The 26,710-nt window shown below is 42.5% G+C and overlaps 1 protein-coding gene across 1 annotated transcript in view; it reads left to right on the top strand.

The window, feature by feature from the left end:
- The window catches only part of LOC143277795 (neogenin-like), a 109,310-nt gene that overhangs the window by 357 nt on the left and 82,243 nt on the right, over positions 1 to 26,710 (top strand). The gene's annotated exons all lie outside the window — the stretch shown is intronic.

The following is a 26,710-nucleotide window of genomic DNA, read 5'->3' as shown; positions in this document are numbered from 1 at the left end:
GGTGGTACTGTCTTTGTCCATGCACAACACAAATTTAATCTCGTAGGTTGCGCCCCTTTGGTAATGGCGTCCGCCATAACACCATTGTCTCGGTATTTGTCAAGAACTGCTCTGGCATGGTTGTGTGTGTGTGTGTGTGTGTGTGTGTGTTTGTTTGTGTGTGTGTGTGTGTGTGTGTGTGTGTGTGTGTGTGTGTGTGTGTAAAAAGCAAATGATTTTATTCAGAGTTCAACCACACATGATGGTTAAAATCCAGTTCTAAGACCAATCCCACTCAGGGGAAGTCGCGTTTTTTTTTATCAACCCAACAAATGCAGATTTTTTGTTTGTTTCACAAAAGTTGCACTTAAGTTGGAATAAAGAAGCCCTATGCGTACTTTAATCAGTCCCATTTTGGATACTAGTGTTCTGTAGATCATTTAGACCGGAGAGTTCTTCAAAGGTCCACATCATTCAAATTGATCAAGAAGAATAAAAAAAACCCCAACCAAACAAAAACCAACAACAAACAAGTTCATGTATCTAGAACTTTGCATTAATGATTACAGTTAAAAAAATAAAAATCCTGTGTACCATGACAAGCTTTGTTTATAAATATAATGTAGCAGTATCTGAAACATTGAAAGAAATATATATAATGTGTATCTATATATATATATATATATATACAATATTTGAAAATGATTGGTGAGACCCCCCCCCCCTACCCCCACCTTTCAATCCCCCCCCCCCCAGCTACTTATCCTGTTCACTCTCTCCAAATCAAAGCTTGAAAATGAAATTGAAAATGTAGAATAATTAATTTTATTGAAATGATATTTTCCTTTGAAATTGAATCCAAGCATATTAGATATAAGTTTAAAAAGAAAAGATTATTAGGCTTTTTTATATTATTTTTATCATTGTAAAGTATTAAATTTACTGATTTTTTTTTTAACAAGCAATCAACTTGCCTCGAATGGGCTGTCTAAATCCTTTATCAGTTGTTTTACATGTCTGACTAAGGTTAAATTCAGATAATTCATTCTAAAGAAATGTTGTTTTTTTTGTTTTGTTTTTAAATAGTGCTTATAATTATTAACTTATGAACTGGTTATATTTTTTAGAATTTGAATTCATTTGATTTAAAGTATATATTCAACATCACTGAAGTCTTACACATTAAAATTTAAGCATTCAAATTTCAATAGTTCATTAGTTGTAATAATTATTCTTAGGTCAGTTATTTATTATGAGATAAAAACATTATTGAGATGAAAAATAATGTGGCAAGGTTTAGGCTGATGACTGTAGTCATGTATACTAAGGAATAGTTTAGAATTAGGATTGTTTTTTGACACATTTTAAAACCTACCACTACAACTAGCAGAATATTATCACAAAAGATTTGTGCAGCTCAGTTATTTATTAAAATATCATGAAGATGAATAATATTGACAGAAAATAAAATTTTAAAGAGCACCCGACATCAGTTTGTTGTAAAGAAATTAAACTTCTTGGATTAAAGAGAGCGTTATTAGCTGTGTTGCCTGTTCGTGATTAAAAAGCTGAAGTTGATATAACTAAAGATATGGTATTCTTTTAGTCTAGAAATCTTACTTTGTACAGCCTTTTAAACATACAGCCTGCTTATATTTGAAAAAAAAAATCTGAAATGAAGTTGTATAATTTATTTAGTATCAAAAGCACACAGATTTGTGAACAATGATACAAGCAATTTAATTTTTTTACTATTTGAATAAGAAAAGTCATTTATCACAAGCTTTAAGCTTGATGCTATTTTGCCTTTGTTTGCATTGTAATCATATGCATAGTTGAACAAGTCATAGTATTAAGTAATTTAACAGTTGTGATTTGGGAACTGAATTTACATCAACACATGACTGGCAGTGAATCCAGTAAAACAAAGGCATGTTTTCATTTTGTTTGTAATATGACCTAGAAATAGATGGTTCAGCCAGAAACCCTGAAAATTCATGGGGCTGTCTTGACGTTCTACCTGATGTGCTGCAAAGAAGAAAACGAGAAAAAAATGTGCAAGCAACGAAGCATCAAGTAACTTGTCCTGACTCTTTAAGCTTCTGTTTCTGGTTTTACTGCTTCTGAAGCCTTTCAGGAAGGATATAAGAAGGGGTAGGGGAAGGCTGGTTTACAACTCCAGCATCTGCAGACATGTCATAAAAATGGGTTGTTTGACCCAAAGAGCAGGCTTGGCTGCTGGCAGCTTCCATGCAGCCACAGTGGAATAAGCACAGCTCTCTCAGTCTCTGTAAACATAGCCTTCCCCATCTGGTGCTCTGAGCAGGTTGGGGGGCACTGGTCTAGGTCATTTTATCTTCTCTCTTCATTTCCTGCTGCTTGATTGATATATCTATCTAGATATTGTAGTTATCTCAGTCTGGGGTCTTGAGTCAGGTTCCTTCCTTTTTGAGTTTCTTCCGTTTTGAAAAATTGTGTTATTACTTTGTTGGTTTTGGGTGGTTTTTTTTGTTGTTGTTGTTTCTTGTTTCTGTGTCTCATGGCATGTTTGTATTTAATTGTATTTTATTAACATAATTTACTTTGTTTTATTTGATTGCACTTTATATCATATTGTAATTCTAAAGAGAAACAAGTACATTACACTATATATATGTGTGTGTGTGTGTGTGTGTGTGTGTGTAAAAGTTTTATAACCAATGGTCTGCGGAGAAACTGCAATACTTTCAGATTTTAATCTTTTAACATGATTAAAAATGTTTGGATTTTGTAACTAAAAAACTTTAAAAGGCTGCTCTATACTCATGAAGATGAGTTTGACATTGACTTTTATTGGAATTTTAATTGACTTGAATTTTTTGAGAATGAAATTAACAGATAATTGGAAATCAAATTACACAGCATGAAAATTGTGGACTTTACCAAGGGGTCTGCAGATAGATCCACATAACAGATGTTGGATATCAGCCCAGGCCTACACTGTGCAAGAGCTTTTTAAAAATGTTAATTACTTAATTATTTTAAATATTAAACTATTTAAAGAGCAGAAATGATGTAAATTCAGTTTATTCTGTTCAAACCAGTTTTGACCCCCTCCAAGTTGTTTATCCCGAAGACACTGTGAGAGGGTAGTGACTCAGAAGTTAAAACACAGGGTGTGGAGGGGGTGTTGTGGGAGGTGTGCCGCTACTGGGGTAGGGTACATCCTCCCTAGTAGTCATATTTTCCCCCTCCTCCTATCCTCTCCACTATAAACTCCCACAGGCGGGGGAGACAGAGTGGCACCATCTTTGTCTCTCCCCTCCCACCGGGGCCTGCTTGTCTGTGCCTTCAGTGCACCACGGCTGTCTGTGTCCCTGGGAGCTCACAGACTGACTGACTGCATGTACTGATTTCATAGGGGTTTGTCAAGGCTGACAAGAAAAGTTGGCCAGGATTGGGTATTGATTACTCTTTTCAACTTGGCATCAGATAGTGTTGGGAGGAGGGGGGGGGGATTTATGGCAGTGGGGGTGGGAGGAGGTCAACCGTAGCCCTTTGCCTTTTGTTAGTTCAGGAGTCTTTGTGATGGGATAATGTGTTGGGTTTTTTGTTGTGAGAGAGGGAGATTGGTGAGGGGATGGTTGTGTGCTTGTGTGTCTGTGCGTCTGTGCATGCGCGTGTGTGTGTGTTTGCTCAATCTGATAAAAATTTGGTTTTGTTGTGTGAGAGGGAGATTGTTGTCTCTGTGTGTTTGAGCGCGTGCGTGCGTGCGTGTGTGTGTGTGTGTGTTTTGGTGTGGGTGTGTGTGGGTGCATGTGTTTGCTCAACCTGATAAAATTTAGTTCTGTTGCGCAAGAGAGAGAGGTTGTGTTGTCTGAAAACAGTGTGTGTGCATGTGTGCGTGTGCGTGTGCATGCGTACGGGTGTGTGAGTGTGTGTGTGTGTGTGTGTGTGTGTGTGTGTGTGTGCAAGAACATTCAGCCTGATACACTGTAGTGATAACATTCAATCTGAAATTCTGATATACTCATATAGTGGTAACAATCATAGCTTTGTTATCTGAGGGACAGAGTTTTAATAGAAAGTTTGACATGTATATCTAGATGTGAGGAAGCTGACCTGTGTGCACATATATGTGTGAATCAATGTATTGGTATTTGTATAATTTTTGTATTTGTGTGTGTGTGTGTGTGTGTGTGTGAGAGAGAGAGAGAGAGAGACAGAGAGAGAGAGAGAGGGAGGGACAGAGAGACTGTATGTTTTATTTGTGAGACCATGTAATTGTAAATAAGCATTTATGCATATGTCTGCATAACAAAAATAGACACCAAAACCTTGCCAGACAACCCAAAGCATGATTTCCTTGAAAGGAGTCAGAAAGGTGTTTGATGAATAAAAAAAAAAAAAAGTAAGGTTTTGAATTCATGCAGTGTTTTACTGTTGTCTCTTGTAATAAAAGTTGCATGCATACATGTAGGTGTCAGGGAGGACAAGTTATAGGGAGGGACCAGTTGTTACCATCATTTCCATATCACTAAGGTTGAGAATCAGAATGTCAATGATTAAAAAAAAAAAAAAGAAAGAAGAAAAGAAAAGAAAGAAAGAAAGAAAAGACAGCTGATTCTTTCTCTCCTTGTCACTCTGTCTCTGTATGTGTTTTTAGTTAGGAGATTTGTTTAAGAATGAGTAATTTTAATTTTAGCTCAGTCCAGTGAACAACATTCATTAATTACTTAATTAGCAAGCAATCCAGCTGGTGAGCAAAACAACTATTCACTGACTCAGCCACCCAACTGACCAGCCCACCTTGTGTTTGGATTTGAATTTTACTGAAAACAAGAAAAAAACGAAAACAAACAAACAAACAAACAAATAACTTCACATTCCCAACTAACACTTTTATAACATTTTCTAGACAAGTATTGTTTTTGTCATTTGAAGTAGATTTCTATTGTCAAACTGTTACCAACACAGTAACTGGCTGACACTTGACTCGTGTACAAGCATTGCATTCCTGACCAATATATGCATCTATTTTTTGAATTCTCAAAATACAAAGTATTGGTTAACAACACAAGTACTACAGTAGTGCTTTTTTTTTTCTTTTTTTTTTTTTGGTCCTTTGAAACTTAAGCAGATTCATCATGCTCTTTCCACCTAATTAAAAGCCTAACATTTGTAGGTGGTGATATATATATATCTGTTCCTTTCCGTATCAACAAAGAGGATGGTGTGGGACATAGCTTTCAGCTCAAGACTGATGATTTGATTTTGATGAAGAAAAAAATCACTCTGGCAGAGGGGCCAGGGGAGTGCCATCAATAGTCACAGCACCATTCCCAAAGCTCATCATCTTTCTCTCTCCATAACACCCCACCCCACCCCTGCACCCTCCCCGATTCCATTTGAAGTGGCTGCTGCACAGATAGGGCAGGATGTGTGTGATGTGAGTGGTTGCCGATTCCTCTAGTCAGAGGGGGTGGGGTTGGGGGGTGTGGGAGGAGGTTTGCACTGGGTGACAGGTCCTGGCGGCTTAGTCCCATTGAACGGCCATTGATCCTCCCCTGTCTCTGTGCCAGTGTTAGGTGGCGCCGGGCTGCGAGCTGAACAGCTTGCACTACTTTTGCAGTGTCCAAGCCTTATCCTCCTCCCTTCCTCCCCCTCCCCTCACTCTCCCCTCCACTTCTTTTCTCCTCTCTCGCTCCATGCCTGTTTTTCTGCGGACTGTATTGATTAGTCCAGGGTAAATAGTGGACTAGGCCAATCATCTGCATATCATGGCGCCAATCTGACCCTCACCTTCCCCCAGCCCACCCCAATGCCACCTACACTACTCCTCACTATTGTGGGTTTTAGCTGTCGGTACCAGGTGGGGATGGGGGGATGGGTGGGATTCTCACAGTGTGCACTTGCATTATATAATGGCAGAAAGTTCCCTGATGCCATGTTGCAATTGATCCGTTGGTTAATTTATACTGGCCAGTTTTTGTTGAAATTCTCTGTCAGTGGAGGGGATGAGGGGAGATACCTTCTAGTTTTCTGTGAAATGATGAGTTTATGGTTCAGTCAAGAGATGGTAGGAGTAGGACAGTAACTCTGTGTGTGTGTGTGTGTGTGTGTGTGTGTGTGTGTGTGTGTGTGTGTGTGATTATATTTTAATGTACAGCATACAAACAATACATGTATGTATACTTTCTTACCTCACTTGCAGCTTACTCAGGTTTATCTCATTTGCACATTATTTTAATGTTTGCACATGTTGAAAAATGATTTTCTGTACCTTTGTTAGTTTGTATCATGGACAATAAACCACTCTTCAGTCAGAAAGAAGAAAGAATTTCTGGTCAGATGAATGGAATTGGATGGGAAAAGAAATGTAAACAAAAAAGGGAAAAAATAGGTGGTATTACCAGGTGAGCAATTGGATAGTAATCACTTAATCAGTCTGCATAATATCTACTTTTTTTTTCTTTGATTTATCACTGAAGTTATTGATTTTATCAAAATGCATACCACTTGACACTCACTGACAGGTTATATTATTTGGACAGGTGGCATTGGCTGGATTGGTTGATCAGTTATAAAAGTCTGGGTCGGCAACTGCTATTCTTTGCTGCGATTCCATGTTATGTCATTGTCAGTTAAGAATGATTAATCAGATTCTTTTCCTACTAGTTTTAGACTTGAAATATAAAAATTAAAATGGTCTGACATCATGTCTCACTATCGTTTGCTTTTTACTCATTTTAGTGTCAGGTAATTAATGAAAATGATAGATTGCAGTTTTAATTGGACCCTCTTCATGTTTCTCTCCCTGTGACATGAGAAAGAGAGTGGGATATGAGATGGTACGATATGAGATAGAGAGAGACAGAGACTGATTGTCATTACAGTTCAAATGTGCGATTTTGGAGAGTAGAGAGGGTTGGTTTGTTGGGTTTTTTTTCACATTCCAGTTTCCATGATATTTTCCGGAGTGATATTAATTTATACACATCAAAACATTGCAAAAAAGGAACATGTCTAGATTATAACGTTTATACTTTATTTTGCTGATACTAAAATGAGGAAGTAATTTAAAAAAAAATTTTTTTCAAGACCATACTGGTACACTAGCACATGGTAACAGAAAATGGCCACCAGGCCTGTTTCAGGAATGGAGAACATGTGGTGATCACTGAAAGGGTGGTGGTGGTAGCGGAGAGGGGGGTGGGGGTGGTGGTGGTGGTGGTGAAAAAGTGCCTCACAACTTCAGGCACAAACCAGCTGGAAAAAAGATTGGGCTGTGTACTGTGTGGTAGTCTATACCCCTTCCTCTCTCACCCAACACCACTACCCCCCTCCCCGTCCCTGCCCCCTTTCCTCTCTCTCCTCCCCCTCCCCACCATCTCTCTTACCTTACTAACTGTGGCCCCACCATGTGTGTTACAGTCATCAACCCATGACTTAATCTGTACCATGCCTTTTTGAAGTTTTGGTGGGGAGGGTGAAGTGTTAAGTATGTACAGGAGGAAAGTTCTGTACCCTGCTTGCCTGCCTGCCCACACTCATTTGTTCCACGTGCTTGTTGCTTACTGCTGCAGATGTTTCACTGCCAGTACTAGTACAGTAGTTATGCTAGCACTACTGTTCAGTGCAGAACTTCAGATATATTGGGACCAAAGGTTTTGGCCTGTGCTGATCGTTATGATGAAAATAGTAGAAAGTGTGTTATGCAAAGCATCACCAAAACAAAAACAGCTGCTACTGATACTAAGTAAAGCAGCTTTGAATTGGACTGTGTAATGCATTTTGGCACAGCAAAGGCTTTTTGTGTCAGGGAAGATTGATAAATCAGTGTAATGTAATAATTGATATGTCACTTCATAATTCAGATTTTTTAAATACCAGTCTGAACTTAATGATGAGTGTAAAACTGATGATTTTAAGTATAATACTAATATTCCTAAATGAAACATTCCACTTGTAATAGTTGTATCCACATTGGGGAGCAAACACAAACATGCTCACAGCACATTTATAGATCTATACATATGTGCGCACATACTGACACAGGCACAAATACATTTATGATTTACACACAGAGGCAGTTATTCTTGTGGACAGACACTGAGGTAGACGAATGGATAGACAGACAGACACAATTAAACATACTTGCTCACACACACACACACACACACACACACACACACACTCACACACACACACACACACACACACACACACACACACACACACACACACACAATCCGTTTCAAGAAAATCAATACAGAATGCTGGATCATGTAAAGCTGTAACCTCCTCCCGTAAATTGAAACCCCTTTACTCCCTCTGTCACCCTCTCCCCAACCTGTGCCACCTCCGTTCCCCCTGTCCAGCCCCCTTCCTCTCCACTCCCTGAACAAGATTCAGTTTCAGTTCCCCAAAGAGGCATCACAGTGTTGGACAAATCCATGTAAGCTACACCACGTCTACAGCTGTTCCAGGCAGATAGATGCCTGACAGCTGCACAACCCAACCAGCTAGTCAGGCCATGATTGCATGCATTTGTATTTGTCTGTACCTATCACAGTGGATATCTTGCACAGATTATGCCAGAGGGCAGCTCTTATGTTGCCATGTTTACTATTAGTTTTGTTTTTTTCAGTGTGTGCTGCACACAGGACTTATCTCGGTTGATCGTCTCATCTGAATGACTGAATGCTTGGTTTGATTTTCCAGTCAAAGTTGGGAGGAAGGATGAGACTTGGATTTGAACCTGGACCCTCACGGACACTGTATTGGCAAATAAGCATCTTAACCATTCTGCCACCTCCCTCCTGGAACAAGCATTTAAAAAGCTTCTTCGGTGACATGACAGGGAGCAGGGCGAGATCAGATAGAGGGATGCACTGAGCTGTGGGGTGAAACAGTCAGGCCTGTCAGAACATCTGATCCTCTCCCCCACCTTGTGCTGTTTGTCAGCAGGCAGCTGTCTCTGGGCCCCTTTTTTCTGCCTCCACCAGAACACACATATAATATGAATACAGTAGTATACCTGTATGTATGGAGGTTGGCACCTGTACACATGCACGCATGCGCGCTCACATGTGTGCGCAGACACGCGCACATGCACTCGGATACAAAGAGATACATACAGTGATACACGCACACATGTATGCACACACAGACACACACACTCTCTCTCTTACACACACACACACACACACACACACAGAGGAAGAGAGGGAGTAGAGAGATTTCTCACCACCACACTGGTAGTGGTACTCATCACACACACAATCAGCACTCAACCACCACTGCTTCCCCCCATGCTCCCCTTCAAACACACACACACACACACACACACACACACACATTTGCCAATAGAACTTCAAAGCCTCTCTTGCTTGTTCCCAACTGGTGTGACATGTGGGACACACACTGTCACAGGCAGACTCTTTATGGCCTGTGGCCTGTGTGTTGACCTGCTAGTACCAGGGTCCCCCCCCCCCAGGTTGTTAGTCCTGTTATTGACACAGAGTGGAGATGGGGGGCACCTGGGTGAAATGGTCCAGGGCCCTTGGGGGTACTTTCACTTGTTAGCTAGGACACACACACACAGAGTCTAAACACACACACTTGTACACACACACACACACACACTCACACACAGCATATTCACACATGCCACATTTACACCCCTTACACTGCCTTCCCTGTTACCCCTCTCCCTCAGGGCCCTCTCCCCTCACACACAGACCCCCCCACCCCTGTCTGATATCACTCTTACAATCTTAGTCTTACTGAACAGATGTAAAATCGATGAACAACATTAAATTAAGATCATCATCAACAACAACAACAACAACATGCACACGCGCGCGCACACACACACACACATGCCCACCACCCCAACCCCTCCACTTAACTCAGTCTGGTTGTAGTCCTAAAATGGATGTAATTCTGATACACTCTTATATTAAGTAAACAATTACTTTGGGGATTACTGATTGGCTATTGATTTAGTACATGTACATGTATGTAATTGTAACATAGGTATTAAAATATGACAAATTAAAGGTGATACGTTTATTTTTAAAAGTTGATTGATTGTGGGTAATAGTCACTCAGTCTGATTAATGACTGTAAATAAAAGTGTGCACAAACTGATCTGCTAAATCACAGTTGTGGCTGACCTTCATGAATCAGTTGCCTGAAGTTCCTGTTTCCACAGTATGTGTGTCAGCCACATAAGGACAACATGTGTACATACATAAATTACTGATTTGGGAGCATTATCATGTATATCACTGTTATGAACAGTTTTGACTGTTGGTTATGGAACACAACACACTGAAGAAGAGAGGGCATCCTGGCTGAATTGGCCTGTCTGACAGTGATAGGACTGGACAGTTGGTTAGTCTGCTCAACCAGCATGAGTCATCAGTTTATCTGGATCTCTCACACAGGACCTCGTTGGGATGGGAAGGTTTTTTTTTCTTCTTTGTTCTGTGGGACCAATTTTTATAGCTGTTCACCCCTGATATGGTTCTGTATGATCAGCTGGGCAATAGGCAATGGAAGATGGAAAGATGAAGATGCACACACATGCAGTGGTGCGTTATTTGTTACAGTGGTCCTTTCCTCCAGTCCGCATTTTGTCAGATTCACCCCAGTCAGTCCGCCCCAGTGTCTGTCTCATTCCTTTCTGCTCCTTTCACACTCTCTGACACTCACAGACTAACAGAGCATGGCATACAGACAGGTGGCACAGATGAGAGTTGTATGAAACCTTTGTGTCTTCAGAAAAAGAAAGAGAGAAGGAAAGAAGCAAGGAAGTTTTAAATTAAGGAAAGAAAAGGATCAGGAGGAAAGAAGAACGGAGGAAGGAGAAACAGATTCAAGGCTTGTACAGGTCTGTTATTAAATAAAAGAAAAGAAAAAAACCTATCTGGAAATGCTCAACAGCCATGCATTTTTTGTTAGCTGTGTCATTTTGAGCCACATGGACACGTTTTTTTATCCAGTTAATTTCCCCCACAAGGCAGCAATTGTTTCCTCTCTGTGGGTGAATTGGCTTTCATTGACTTGCTCTTTACAAGCCCTGTAACAAGCCAGGTCTATTGACAGCCTCTCCATGGGAAGCAAGATGTACTGTTTGGTATTCTGTGGGCTTGTGCTTGACTGAACATGAGACTGTATGGATATCAGTTTAGTCCATACAAAGAAATGACGTCAAAAGGCCTTTCAGAGTCTGCTGGCTTTTTGGTCCAGCTAAACAGTGGGAACAAAAGGTACAGAGGGGAAAGGAAGAGAAAGAGAGAGGGAGGGAATGTTGATCAAGAGGGGACTGTGCACTAGATGAACTGCCTGGAGAAATGGTGGGGGGCTGAGGTGGGGGGCTGATGGAGAGTCCTGATGAAAAGTACAGCCTGAAGGGGTGACCTGGAGAGTGTGTGGCACATTCTGCTCCTCTTCTTGTCCCCACCTCCATCAGTAGAGTGGTGGCTTAGTGGTAATGTGACTGGCTAGGACAGTAGGAGGTGACTGTTCATGGGTTTTGAGACCCATTTACAGATCATGTGGAATTTTACTTCCTCCTAGAGCTGCTAGACTTGCAGTGGTGGTGTGGGTGCTGGTCAGTTGGATGAGGTGATAAACTGAGTGTAGCTTAGTGCATGTAAAAGAACTGGCAGGAAAAAAAAAAGAAAAAAAAAGGACAAAAGAGATATTAGTGGTGATGCATTGTGGCGATGTGGGAGAGCAGCTTAAGTTTCACACACAGAAATCAGGTCATGACAAAAAATGTAATTCAGTTCAGTACACACAGTCTCTGAGTATGAGCCTTGGTGAATATGATAAGTACATATACCAGCAGCACAGTGAAACATCAAATGAGATCAACTCTGCCCATCATTGGCATCTTTAGTGCTTTGCTGTCTGGGTTGTTTCCCATTTTCAACACATCATGCTCTGCACACATGAGGCTTTCCCTGAGAAAGAAAATATTGAAAGGTGATCAATGGTTTCTGTGCTAACATGTTTTATTTCTAATTCTAGATCACGCCATTTCTCAGTGGGACTGCACTTTAGTGGGGTTCTGTACTGAGAAAAAGCAGTGTGGGGAATGGAGATGTTAACTTAGTTAAAGTGAAAAGGGGAGGACGGGAGTGTGATATATGTCTGCACTGAAGGCAGCTGACTGCTCATTCACCCAAGGTTCAGTTCACTAACACACACACACACACACACACACACACACACATACATTGATTGTCCAATGGAGAAGTAGAGAGAGCATTTCCACTTATATCCGCCAGATGATTTAGTTGTCATGGTATTTTGAGCCATGTAGTTATTGTGTTTGTGTGTTTTGTCTGGAACAGTAGTGCATGCCCTCATTCCTGAACTGATTGAACTCAAAAAGTTTGCACTCTGACCATTTGAACAAATTGAAGCACCTCTGAGGTTGCTTTTAGTTTTACTCATTTTTGGCAGAGATTGCTTAATCAAGCCATTTATTTTAAGGGGTCACGGCCAGCGTCAAGTACAAGTTCAAGTAGTGCATCTCTCACTTGCTCTGAAGAGTGTTAATTAGCTCAAAGGAAAGTCTAGATTTTTTTTTTTTGGTAGACTGTAGAGTTGATAATTTGATTACTGTGGATTTGTTTTGTTTGTCTCTTGTCCACAACACTTCAAATCCCCAATTCTTTATCCCCTTCCCCCCCCCCCCCTCCTTTTTTTCTAAATCAACTGACCAGCTCCATTGTCTTATTGATTATCAGCAAATTTGGAATGAATCTTTTTTATTTTTATTATGGAATTGACAGGCACAGTTGCTGAGATGGTGAGAGGTTAGATTATTATTGCACCTTCATTCTGATGGAACTTTCTATGATATAGGCAGCTTTTTGGATTGTAAAGAGTGGAGATTTTTTTCAACAGGCCTCCAAAATATGCATTCAGGTCTGCTAGTGCCTGAACCATCATTTGGCATGGTATTTGTTCAAATTATGATAGAGCAGAATGTTCCCTGTTGGATGTGTCAGCTTCCTCAACTTAATGGAAATTCTGTGTTAGAAATTTCCTGTTGATAGCTGTCTTTTTCCTTTTACTTAATTGTTAATGGCTAGTGTGAGTGTTTGCTTGTCCCTTGTTTTCTGCCGTCCCTGTCCCATCACTTGTGATTCATTTTGTTTGATATGTTCCTTCTTTCTCTCTGTCTCTGTCTCTCTCTCTCTCTCTCTCTCTCTCTCTCTCTCTCTCTCTCTCTCTCTCTCTGTGGACGTGACAGTTGGATGCTTTTATTGAGATATATTTTTAGTACCCAGGAAATGTCAGTTTCCTTTTTTGCAGTTTGTGGCTGTTATGCTTTTTCATTTATCTGCTGACGTCATGTACACATTTTTATATTCTTTTTTTCTTCTTTTTGAAATGTCCAGGCATTAAATTGGATAGAATTGTCAACATCCCAAGCCGTATCCTGGGTGTTTAGATACTGTTATGCAACTGTGATTATGTTGGGATTTTCTTCTACAGTTTAGCCCTGCCCCACCCCTCTCACCCCTGCCCTCCTCCACGGTCCACCCATTTCCCCATACCCCTTTCCGTATTATGCTGTGTGTGTGTGTGCATGTGCATGTCTGTGTGTGTGTGTGTGTATCTTGGCATGCATATATATATGTGTGTGTAACTGTATTAGTGTATAAGACTAACACTAGTAACAGTGAATAACTGCTGTGAGGTTTATTATGACCAAACACAGTTAGCTCTGATGTTACACCAAAGTCAAAATTGTTTCAGCAAGTTCATTATTGGCTAGTTGTGGGTACCTTCCTGTTTCCTTGTATCTATAGACATTGTAATTAGCTGCTTGGTGCAATGGTAGTTTCGTGACATACATGGTGTACTGTGCACTCTGATGACCCCCTTATGAAAATTGTATGCATGGAGGAAAGAGCACCAAGAAGACTATGGAGAGTGTTACGCAGACCTAGTCTGTAACCGTGTAAGAAATGCCCTCCAAAAACAGAATTTTACTTGGTTTTACTTGGTAAAGGTTGAATGCATCATGTATGCCACGTGACATAGTGAACATTGTGTATTTGTGGCAGTGTGACTGGAACTGAGGGTCTGAGTGTTTCAAAGAATGTTCATTGTCCCTTAGATTTAAAAAAAAAAAAAAAAAAAAAATCGGGGTTGTTCTTTAAAAAAAAAAGAAGAGTATCTATAGAGGTGTTGGCATCTCTGTATTTGTAAACAACAGGAGTGTCAAGAAATTCCTTGTTGAACGATTGTAATAAGAATAACAGATCCCAAATCTCCCAACCACCACCCAGAGACACTCTTTCCCCCCACCCCCCACCCACCCCCCAAAAAGAAGAAAAAGCAAACAAATAAAAAGAAAAAAACCCCAAATCCACACACATTTATCCCTCCTCTCCTCCCCAGAACAAGACAGAGAGGTTGCCTGCCCCTGAGCCATTAAGCAGCAATGTCCAGGCTATAAAATATTCATTGGTTTGACGCCCAGGACCCACATCCTCCCCTTTCTGCGACACCCCCGCCTCCCCCCCTCCCCGCACCCCCCTTCTCTCCCCCGCCACCCCTTCTCTCCTTCCCTCCCACCATTTTTTCCCCCCTCTCTGTCCTATTCAGTTAATGGGTTTACATTTTAGAAAGCTGAAATTGTGTTGGGGAAAAAGACTGGAAGAGGAAGATCTGTATAAATGATAAATGCATACAATGCATGTGAGTGTTCATGCATTACTAGTATGCAAATTATGTAGACTGAGGCACACAGAAACACACTCTCGCAAACATAGAGAGGAGAGAGGGAATAAGATTTGAGAGGTGGAGAGGGGGTAGGGGGAGACAGACAGAGACTGTGCAAATGAATGCTTTTCTTGGCAGTAGTTTTGAAAGCACAAATATTTTAACCTTAAATTTTTTTTATTTTATTTAAATTTTAACATCCAGCTGTTTAGGGGAACGGGAAAGTCAAGACATTGACAAAATAAGGAAGGGGGGGGGGGGGGGGGGGGGGGGGGGGGGGGGGAGTGAAGGAGAGAGAGAGAGAGATGGAGGGAGAGAGATTGAGAATTCATGTCAATAGACTTTTTGAAAATTTAAATGAACACAAAAACTGTTTTAAGTCCAGCAAAGGGAAATGTGAGAACATAAAATATTTACATAATCTAAGGGGGGGGGGGGAAGAGGGTGGGAATATATGGGACTCATGCTGGATTCTTTTTTATTATTTTTTTTATATTATTTTATTTTTTTATTTTTTTAAGTTCCTTGAAAATTGTAAAAGTAGTTTTAGTTTGCTTTTCATATGTCTCTGTCTTTTTATTTATTTATTTTTTTATATTTTTTTTTACCTTTCTAAAGTTACTTTATGGTTTGCTGATATGTCCACCCCATGTGAACATGCCAGTCCACTAACTTCTTTCATTTTTTTTCTAAATGCACAGAAAACCAGATATATATATACATATATATGGTTTTCCACATAAGTGTTTCACATTATCCAAAGTAAAACAAAAAATCTGTTTCTCCTCACCTTTCCCTTCTAAATATGACCCAACTCTAGGAATGCCCAGGGAAGGAATGCCCAAGGAATGTTTGCAGTCTACACTGGGAACAGTGTCAGCAGCTCCGCAGACAAACAAAAGCAAGCGTTCCTAACCCTGCTTAACCAAGTGCCAGACATGTCCGGGAATCCCTGTGCTCAAGAACTGCGAGGCGAGGCGGGCGAGGCGTCCTTTAGCTTTTAACGAGCATAGGAAAGAAGGAAAGATCCACCCTAATACAGCCAACATCACCGCGCCCCAGCAAAACAGAGAGAACATTGTGGAAAATGTGGCTAGGGTTTCCATTGGTACCCCCGCACCCACATATTGCTGGATGCAAAGGGAGGGAGGGAGGGAGGGAGGGGTGGAGAAGTATCTTTCAGACTTCCATATATAATAGTGTAGCAGAAAGAGATGTAGATCTGTGCGTAGTATGTATACAGGGAGGTTGTACAGAAGGAACTGTTTCCGCCCAGTTCCACATCCCTGCATTGCTGCCCCAACAGCTCCTCATACCCAGCATGCCTCGCTAACTTCCTGCATGGGCCCGTCAGCCTTCCCAGTACGGAGCTCCAGGTGAAGGAGGGGGGGCGTGGGGTGGAGAGGGTGGGGGCCGAGCGGGAGTGATGATGATGAGGGATGATGGCAGGTATTTACTGTCATTTTGGGTGGAGAGAGAGAGAGAGAGAGAGTGTCTGTAAACTGCGGAAAGAGTGGAAACTCTTGAGGTGAAACGAGAGGGCATTAACCCGATAGGTGCTCAGCGGCAACAGTTATAGAAACGCATGTACAGTACTTAACAAGATGGCCACAAAACGAGACAGGCATAAAATAAATCACTGACAAATCAGCAGACGCATCAAACCCACACCCAAATCCCTGTATCATGAAAAACTGGGTGTGGGAACTTTCCAGTATGAATGCAGGAAAAGAGAACAGAACAGTAGGGAGAAAAAGAATAGGGGAGTGGGAAAAAAAAGGCCCAGAAAATCTGAACACCACCACCAAATCAGAAAGAATGTTCACACACACACACACACACACACACACATAGAGAGAGAGAGACATGGAGAGAGAGCATAAAATATGCTCTTGCTTAGTTGAAAACACGTAAATAACTTTGTTACAAGTAAAGAAAAAAAAAGAAGAAGAAGAAAAAAAAGAGGTTTAGAAGAGAAAAGACAGATGGTGAGACAGAACAGAAATATAAATTGTATTTTTTTTTCTTCTTCACATTTTGCCCAATGTTTTGGAATGTGGAACTGTTTAAAGATTTTTTATTTGAAAGAAAGAAAGAAAGAAAGAGAGAGAAAAAAAGGGTTCCCAGCAAACAAGAGCCTGTATGTGCGCAGAAGGAAAGTGATCAGTCATACCGACAGACAGGAGACGCCGCAGAAAAATGGCAACAACCAAGAAGAAAGACGCATAAGAAAAAGAAAGAAAAAAAAAGAGTTCTGAATAGGGGAAGGGGGAGGGAGGGATATTAGGGAGAGGAAGGAGAGGAATAGACGAGGATACAAGGGGAGAGGAGAGGAGAGAGGGGGGAGTGGAGGAAAAGATGGAGACAGAGTTATGAGAGGAGGAGAGGGATAAGGTTGAGAGGGAGAGTGGAGGAAAAGATGGAGAGGAAGAGGATAGGAGAGGAGGAGAGGAATAAGGTTGAGAGGGAGATTGGAGGAAAAGATGGAGAGGAAGAGTTAGGAGAGGAAGAGAGGAATAAGGTAGGAGAGAGGGAGAGTGGAGAGAAAGAAGATAGGAGAGAGAGAGAGGGGGGGGGGGAGATAGGGAGAGTGGAGGAAAAGAGGGAAAGAGGATAGGAGAGGAAGAGGTCAGGAGAGAGGGAGAATAGAGGGGAATTAGATAGGAGAGAGAGGACTATGATAGGAGAGGGGGAGAGGAGGGGAGGACAGGGAGAGTGGAGGAAAACAGGGAGAGGAGAGGGAGGGAGGAGAGGAAGAGGGGAGGAGATGGAGATGAGGTAAAGAGGGAGAGGCGAGGAGAAGAAAGAAGGAATGGGAAAGAAAGGAGGAGGTAGCAGGGATGGGTTTCGGAGAGAGACAGAAACAGACACAGAGGCAGACGCTGAGGAATCTATACAGACAGCAGTAACTGTGAATGCAGCGAGGAGAGTGGAAGCAGAGCGGGAGGAGGGCGAAAGACACGCGTACGCACGTGTATCTCGGAAACTCAGAGTGCACGTGCGCATGTGCACGTACAATGTACGTGAAGGAAGCGGACAAGAATGTCGCGTCTGTGCAAAAAAATGCAACAGAGTTGGATCGGGGGGGTTGCGTGTAAACTCCATGGTCACTGCCAGTGCAGTGCTCTGTGCGACTCCTGTGCAATTCAAGCTTTCCGCTTCCATTCTCCGCGCGCGTCTTTCCACCGCCGCTACCCCCAACCCCCTAATTAGCCACCTACCTCCGTCCTCATCCTATTACCCATTCCGCAACCCACCTTTAACCCCTCCCCCCTCCCGCCCCCCGAACCCCTTCTGCACCCCCTGCCCCCTCCCCCACCCCCTACCTCCCCGCCCCCACACTTCCTTTCCCTGTGCTTATGTCGCACCCTTGCTATCTTTTCGGTTAACAAGTCTCAAACCGCTGGGACAAGGCTTGGAGGACAGATTTAGAAGTAGGGGAGATTATTTTAGCTTCTCAGTTTCATGGGTATCATAACTTTAAAATTTCGCACAGTGTGTGTGTGTGTGTGTGTGTGTGTGTGTGAGGGCCAGCGTGTGTGTGCGCTCCCGTGAATGCCTGTCTTGATGGAAATGGGCAGGAAAGAAGAATGTGTCACTGTACAGTGTGTGTGCTTGTGTATGTGTGTGTGTGTGTGTGTGTTTTTGCGTGCGTGCATGTGTGTGTGTGTGTGTGCTTGTGTATACGCAAATGAGTGTGGGGTGTGCAAATGCATACGTTGATTTGTGTTTTCGCATTACACTGACTCTAAATGATGCTTGTGTGTGTTCGTGCATCGGACCATGTGTTTGTCTCCATGTTTGTAACCAAAAATTAGAAATAAAAAGGCATCAATCGGAGAGCCAAGAAAGAAAGAAAAAAAACCCCATTCTTCATTACTTCATTGATGATTTTCACAGCAAGAGCTTATGGCTGTCTTCTGGTTCAACCCATCAATTTAAACCTCTTCTAACATGAAAACAGCTTCCCTTGAAAGGGTTTAATCATGTTGGAACTTGCTTTCTCCGAGCGAGAAGTTCTCAGCCTGGCTATTACCTTGATGTGAGATCAAAACCAGTCTTTAAGAAATATGATTAGAAAAAACAAACCCCAGTGTATTAGACACAGTTTTGGAGGACAAACTATAGCAGTGAGTTATGGCACTGTTTATTTTGCAGTGAACCTGTTTCATCCAGGGCTCTGCTTTGTCCTCAGGCATAAAATTAATTAGGAAATTTGTTTAGATTTTTGAAGCACAAAAAAGTGTTCCTGAAACCGTGCTTTTGGGTTTCCTTGCTATTCGTTGCTATTTGTTTGGATGAAGTATTATTCCTTCAGCTTTGAGGAGTAGTTGCTCACCTGTGCAAGAATGGAAGAATTCCATATGATTCAACTTGTCAGAATATGTACATCTTCTCAGCGTCTGTACCCCTAGAATTCAGCAGGAAGGTTCATCAGCTTATTTCATCAAGAGATGCTATGTGTGTGTGTGTGTGTGTGTGTGTGCGTGCGTGCGTGCGTGCGTGCGTGCATGTCTGTCTCACATGAAGGTTCATCCACACATTTCATCAAGAGATGCTATGTGTGTGTGTGCGTGCGTGCGTGCGTGCGTGCCTACGTGCGCGCGTGTGTTTGTGTTCAAAGAAACTGAAACTAGCATCAGCTTTTAATTTGTTTTGATGATTTGATCACACATGCGTGCATGAACTCGTTCATGCTGATACTGTGATAGTGAAAAGACGCTAAATTAAAGAACAAACTCATTCATGCACACATGCGTATAAACACACTCTGTGTCCCTCTCTCATATTTGCTAGATGCTAATAAAGTACTTCAATCTGAACGGTTCCCTGCTTTGAAATTGAATGGTTTCGAATTAAGAAAGTTAAATAAATGAGATATTGATGTGAAAACTTCTGAAGAATATGAGAGAAGGCTGTAATAACAAGCTGAATAAAATGATCAGAGTCAAGCTGGACGAGGCTCTCAGATTATTAGAAAAAAGAAAAGAAAAAAAAAAGAATGGAAAAAAAGAAGAAGAATAGATTCAGTCACTTTGTTAAAGTCTCACGTGCGTACCACCCCCACTCCCATGTGGAACACCCACCCACACTCATGCACGTAAGCTCTGTCTCTGACACGTAAGTTCTGTCTCTGTCTCACATGAGCGCGTGTGTGCGCTTGCACACACACATACGCACACACAGATACACACTTGGTGTGGTTTTACATAGAATTACAAGGGTTTTTCTCATCAAACTCTATTATTGTGATTTTATGGAAAATGAACTAACAAACTGTTGTTGTTGTTTCACATAGAATAACACGGGAGGGACTTCCTCATCAAACTGTGTAGTGGTTTTGCATAGAATTAAAAGTCCTTTCTCATTAACCTCTGTCAGTCTTAGTTTTACACAGACTTGCAAGTCCTTTCTCATCAAACTCTTCTGTTATAATGGTCTGACATCTGATTAGTAGTTTTTTTTTTCTTATCAAACTGTGTGGTTTTACATAGAATTAAATCTTCTTTTTTTAAAATTCTCATCAACGAACTGTTGTAGTTTAGTACACATGATCATATTACAAGGTGTATGTATCCAGACACAAGCTGGGCTTTTCTGCCCTCATCAGGAGCCCTGAACAAAACAGAGCCACCTGGGGTGTAATAAAGAGCAGTCAGCCATGAAATGACTTTTCAGAACTCATCCCTCCATCCCTCGGCCTCTCTCTCTTCATCCTTACACAGAAACAGGAGCCACATGTCTGCAGGAGGGTAGGTAGGTAGGTAGGGGTGGGGGTGGGGTGGAGGGTGGGGGTGCTGAGAGGAAGTTGTGGTGAGTTGGAGAAACACAGGGGGTGATAGGAGAGGGGGCGGAAGACAGAGGTTGTTCTTAGTCCTTACACACATTATTTACATACCAGAATACAGAATACTTTATGATTTTAAATTGATTATTTTTGTGGTGTGAAACAAGTAAACAATTTACAGAAAATCACAGCCATTCACTGTATAGTGTATTACATAGAAGTAAAAACATGAATACCGATTTAAAGTAAATCTCACATGTACACACTAATCACAGTCACATACATGCAAAATACGAAACTTAACTTAGGGTAATACTATACTGTAAGTGTAATTAAACATAGACATGTGTTATTCAATAGTATATTTAAAAAGTCATATCATCCACACATATTGCCTTACTTTCTGTGGAATCACACAACTAATTATCAATCGCTATAGTTTAACAGTTGAATGACCACCTTGGAATAAAACTGTATTTGGTTCAGTTTTTTTTTTTTTTTTTTTTTTCATATTTGAGTTTTGGGACACTGAAGCGTTTGCCTGAAGGTAGAAGTTGATAATTTGCCAGCTGCTGTCGCCTGAAATACACATGGCTTTCTGTCGTGCTCTGACATTGTACAATTCATTTAAACTTTTCTGCCTCATGCCCATAACTGTCCTGCACACTTTCATGATCATAACATTCTGATGTCGTTAATTTCATTTTGAATTCGTGTATTGAGTACATGTATTATGTTAAAAAATGGAGCATGTTTGCGTTAATTATATAAACTTACGAAATGGCAGTGTTTTATATATTTTTCTACATGGGCAGCATTCTGATCAACTCCATGGTAATGTTCGTGTGTATTATCACCTGACTTTGATTTTGATTTATGTATGAATTTTGAAGATGGTTCACCCACCCACCTGCACCCCCCCCCCCCCACTGGGTGAAATGAAAAGGAGGGTTGAACATCATTAATCATTGGATGTCCCCTTGTGCAAGACTGGTGGCCTGATCTCTGTGCCATCAATCAAGAGGGGAGAATGGATGTGTGTGGTGTTTGTGTGTGTGTGGTGTGCGTGTGCGAGTGTGTTTGTGTTTGAGATTCTGTTTGTGTGTGTGTGTGTGTGTATGTGTGTGTGTTTGTGTTTGTGTGTGTGGAGAGAGAGAGAGAGAGAGAGAGAGAGAACACTATCAATCAAGAGGAGAGAATAGAGAGAGAGAGAGAGAGAGAGAGAGAGAGAGAGAGAATGGGGTTGAGGAGAGAGAGAGAGGGGGGGGGGGGGGGGGGGGGGGGGTAGGGTGCTCCCGCACTGTGATTATCGCATTGCCCGCATTCATTCACCTGCTGTCACACTCCCGGTTGATAACCAGTCACCAGCCAGCTTCCTCCATGAATGTCTATTGTGGGTGTCAGTTTGTGTGGAGGAAATCTGAAACGTGCTGCTGTTGCCTTTGTCCCCCTTGGCTCACGCCCCTCCCCCTCCCTCCTCAGGGGCTGTCACCCCAAGAAACAAGCCCCACGTTTTATGGCTTCCCAGAGCCGATGCAATCCTGATGCATTCCTTCATCAGCGGTGATGAATACATGTATACCCGTTTGCATCCGTTCAAAAAACTGCAGACAGGCAAATGGATGAGCATCGTCATTCACAATGGCTGAACAGTTAAATTTTCATTGTGGGAAGTTGGGGGTGGAGTGGTGGAGTGGGGGGTTGGGGGGCGGGGGGGTGGGGGAGTGAAGTGGGAGGTGTGTGGTTAAGAGTTTGAAGAATGGATGAGGTCAGGTGTGAATTTTTTTTGCTTTTCTTGCCCTTTGGAGAGTTAAACTTAAGAGAGAAATGGATGAGGTGTGGATGCGTGCTTTTCCCGGCCCAGTGCAAAGCGGTGCGTCCTGAACTGAAGGGCGTCTTAATTGCGGTGTGTTGTCTGACACTCTGTTGGGGGGGGAAGAAGGTAGTTATCACAGCACGTAGTCCAGTCTCTGTGTTCTCTTCACCGCTTCAGACTATGCTGTGCTGTGTTGGCTGTCTCGCACATTTATTTACTGACCCCACCATCGCAACCATGGAATTTAAACAAAGGAAAAAAAAAAAAAAAAAGAAAAAGAAAGAAAAAAGCAAAGAAGGGAAAGGGGATTGGGTTGTTGAGGGGTGGGGGTGGGGCAAGGAAATAAGTTTTAAAAAGTATAGGAATGAATAAAACAGAAGAAAAAAATGATACAAACATATAATTTTTAAGTTACATTTGGGAAAAGCAAACATCATCTCTAACATGGTTCATCGCAAGATTGAAAACAACATGCAAAACCCCAACAAAACCAAACAAAGACAAAATCAGGAACATTAAAATGACACAAATGTAATTGTTATTATGAGGCAGTCATGTGTGTAGTCAAAAAACAAACAACCATCTTCAATTAAAAATTTATTTTTCACAAGTTGTCGGAACTGCCCCAGACTACCTTACATACAGACGGTGTTTCCCGTTCAGCACTGAGTAAAATGCCCAGGCCTTTCCACCTTACTACCATTGCTGTATAGTTAAGTGTACTGGATCGCTCGCCCGCCTGCCTAGCATACAGTGGTAGTTAGTATCCTAAGAAAACAGCCGCGAAGAGAACATGTGCAGCACATATGCTCTCTGTAGAGTTTAGTGCAGAACAAAGAGGGTGGTGGCAGGGGGTGAGGGGGGTGGGGGGTGGGTGGGCGGGGGGTCAGTGAAGCCATGATGCCTGCCCTTCCACCCTCCACACACAGACCCCGACCCTCTGAGACTCTCTGCCTGTCGTAGGTTTTGTTTATTGGCTCTTTGCTTCTCTCTCATGTCCATCCTCCTGTACCGTCCACGATCACTCCCCAGACCGAGGAAATGACCACTGGTCAGCACATTCATCAGTTGATGCAGCCGGACTATGAGGGACTGACTGATGCCTGCCCCCCCCCCACCCCCCAGCCCCCGCCCCTCTCCCGCCTCTCCTCCATTGTGGCTGGCCAACTTGCAAGGCTAATTATTTATAGGGGTATTTTATGTGCTGCTGCTGCTGTTGGTGTGTGAGGGTAGGGTACGGGTGGTGGGGTGGGGGGTGGGGGTTGGGGGGTGGAGGGTTGAGGGGGAGTAGTGAGGACCGGGAGAGTCTTGCATTATTATTATTTATTATTATTATTACTATTATTATTATTATTGTTGTTGTTGTTATTAATAAAAGACAGTATCTTCGTTCAGTTTCTGTTATAGGGGGGCTTCAAAAGCTAATGTGCTTAAACACACACACACACACACACACACACACACACACACACACACACACACACACACACACACACACACACACACACACACACACGTATGTGATACTATATATATATATATATATATATATATATATATATATATATATACATACACATGTATGACTCTTTAGTTAGATAGATACAGTTATATATATAGATAAATAGCCATCATTTCCCAACGGGAAACTTGTCATTTTGATGACCTGGAGTATAAATTTCTTTTGATTAGAAAAGTATATATATTTTTTTATGTGAAATTTCCCGGGGGTAAGTTCATCTAAAGACGGCTATTCGGTTGTGACGGATTGTCACTGTGTATCTGCTGCTGCACAGAGTTATGTCGCTGCTTTTGTCTTCCCGCTCAAGAAAACCAGTTAGCACAGGGGCAAGGCAAGAAAGGGTGGTGGGTGGTTGGGTGGAGGCAGCCGATGTTAGTGAGAGAAGAGATTGGTGTGTGTGTGGGTGTGTGTGTGTGTGTGTGGGGTTATAGAAGAAGGGGTGGGGTGGTGAAGCAGAGAGAGAGAGAGAGAGAGAGAGGATGTAAGAGTGAAACTAAAATGATAAAGAGTATAAAAGCGTGACAAACACATCTTGCAGCAAATTAAGTATACAGAGACACACACACACACACACACACACACACACACACACACACACACACACAGAGAATTATCCTTTGGAATACACCAGGGGCTCGCTTGGCCCATACATTTCAAGTTTCGGTGATTTGGTTTTCAGTCTGACTCAGAGGCTGTGACAGGATGCATCAAGTGCGTCTACATTCTGGCGCCTCCACTTGGATTGCTGTGTATGTCTGTCTCTGTGTGTTTCTTTCTCCTCATGCGTCTCTCCCCCTCGTCGCACGCACACACGCACGCACGGCGCGCGCGTACACACACACACACACACGTGTGCGCGCGCGCGAGCGAGCGAGAGAGAGTCCAAAGAGTACTACCCCCTAAAAGCATTTTGATTTTTCGGGTGGCGAGTTTATATGATTGTGTCACAATGCCGGAATGTAGTTAGTTTACTTCATTCTGCAACACTTGTTAGCAATGGGTTTCGTCAGACAAGCCTTTTGATTTTTCGGATGACAAGTATAATCTGTCCGTAATGCAAGAGTGTAGTTAGTAACTTCATTCTTCGGTGTTAGCAGTGGCTTTCGTCAGACAAGCCATTTTGATTTTTCGGATTGCAAGTATTTGTAATGTGTCACAATGCCATAGTTTTGTTAGTAAAGCTTCATTCTACAGTGTTAGGAATGGCTTTCGTCAGACTTTAGTATAAAACATTGAGAAACATTGTCCCGTCACACCACACCACACCACACCACACCCACATGTTGAACGTTTCGGATGCTGTGTTTACACCAAACCACAGTTGCAGACACGTCTATTTTGAGGAGCAAATTTAACTTTGTGGGCAGAGTGGTCACGACGTTTTGTTAAGGTGTCTGTGTGTGTGTGCGTCTGTGTGTGTGCGCGCGCGCACGCGCACCTGTGTGTTGCAAGAAGATTAAAGAATGCAACCTTCGAAAAAATGTTCAAGGCTCAGAGCCATACCCATTGTGTGTGTGTGTGTGTGTGTGTGTGTGTGTGTGTGTGTGTGTGTGTGTGTGTGTGTGCACGCGCGTGCATGCGTGCATGCATGCAGTGTTTACCCCACAATTCAGTAGCAGACATATCTGTCTTATGGGGTAATTTAAACTTTGTGGGCTGCGTGGTCACATAACTTTGCGTGCGTGCGTGCATGTGTGCGCGTGCGTGCGTGCGTGCGTACGTGGTTAGATTCTGCACGTTTCCATGCATTGTTGGGCTTACACTGTAGTGAGATGAGAGTGCTGCCATGGCCAGGTGGTCATAGCATTGCAGCGGTACTTTAAATAAACTGGTCCTGGGTTTTGATCCTGGTATCAGCTGCTGGTGGAGAAAGGACGGAAATCCGTTTTCCCAGGCTTCCGGGTCAGCGTATGTGCAGACCTGTTTGTGCCTTTCATGTCAATGAGAAGAGAGAGAGAGAGAGAGAGAGAGAGAGAGAGAGAGACGGAAAAAAGCAACAACTGAAGGTCTGATAGCGCGTTTGGTTTAGGCGAAGGTATCTGCTTTTATTCATTAATGGCGGGGTAAAAACGGTCATACACAATGTAAAAGCCCACTCGTGTAAATGTATTTGAGTGGGAGTTGCAGCCCACGAACGTAGAAGTAAGAAGAGGAAGAAGAAGAAGAATTCTTTTAAAAAGATATTAAATTTGATTTTAAAGTTTAACATACCAGCGAGAACCGCGAAAACGGAATGTGGCTGCATACACTGTGGGGGTGGGGGACGGCAATGCGCGCAAAAGCCGAATTGTAAAATAGGGAGTCTCAGCTTACCAACAGAATAGACTGAAGACGGACCTTTTGAGCTGGCTGAAAAGAGCCCGAGACGGAGACAGATGCTGTGCATGTGCATTAGTAGAGTCCTAGCAAAGAAACTACGAGTGACGCAGCTCCCTGGGCAGTCCAGTGGAAGGGGGGCGGGGAGAAGAAGGCAACCATCGAGCTCTGTTTAGCTCAGTGAAGGCAACCAGCGTCGTATTTACTGTTCGTCACAAAGTGATGAAGCGTTTGTGTACATAATTTAAAACAGTGGCAGCGACTAAACCCCCACAGTGAACTGATACCGGTGGCAGCAAACGCCAAACACGAAGGGAAAACCAATAGAAGCGATCTTCAGTACAGGACTGGCAGGTGGGGTGGGGGTGTGGGGGAGGTAAATGTGTGTGTGTGTGTGTGTGTGTGTGTTGTAGTGGCCGATGTTTTGACTAATGGCCAAGGTTTAGATCCCACCTTCCAAACCCCTTTAACCCTGCCCTGTTGGCAGTTAGAAGAGCGGGGGTAGTGAGCAAGGCGGGCCCCCCGGTGCCGACTGATAGTGATAGCCCTT

This window comes from Babylonia areolata, chromosome 35, assembly GCF_041734735.1.
Source record: "Babylonia areolata isolate BAREFJ2019XMU chromosome 35, ASM4173473v1, whole genome shotgun sequence".
In the NCBI taxonomy this organism is placed as follows: Eukaryota; Metazoa; Mollusca; class Gastropoda; order Neogastropoda; family Buccinidae; genus Babylonia; species Babylonia areolata.
The sequence above is the reverse complement of the archived record's forward strand: the minus strand, read 5'-3'. Positions and strand labels throughout refer to the sequence as shown.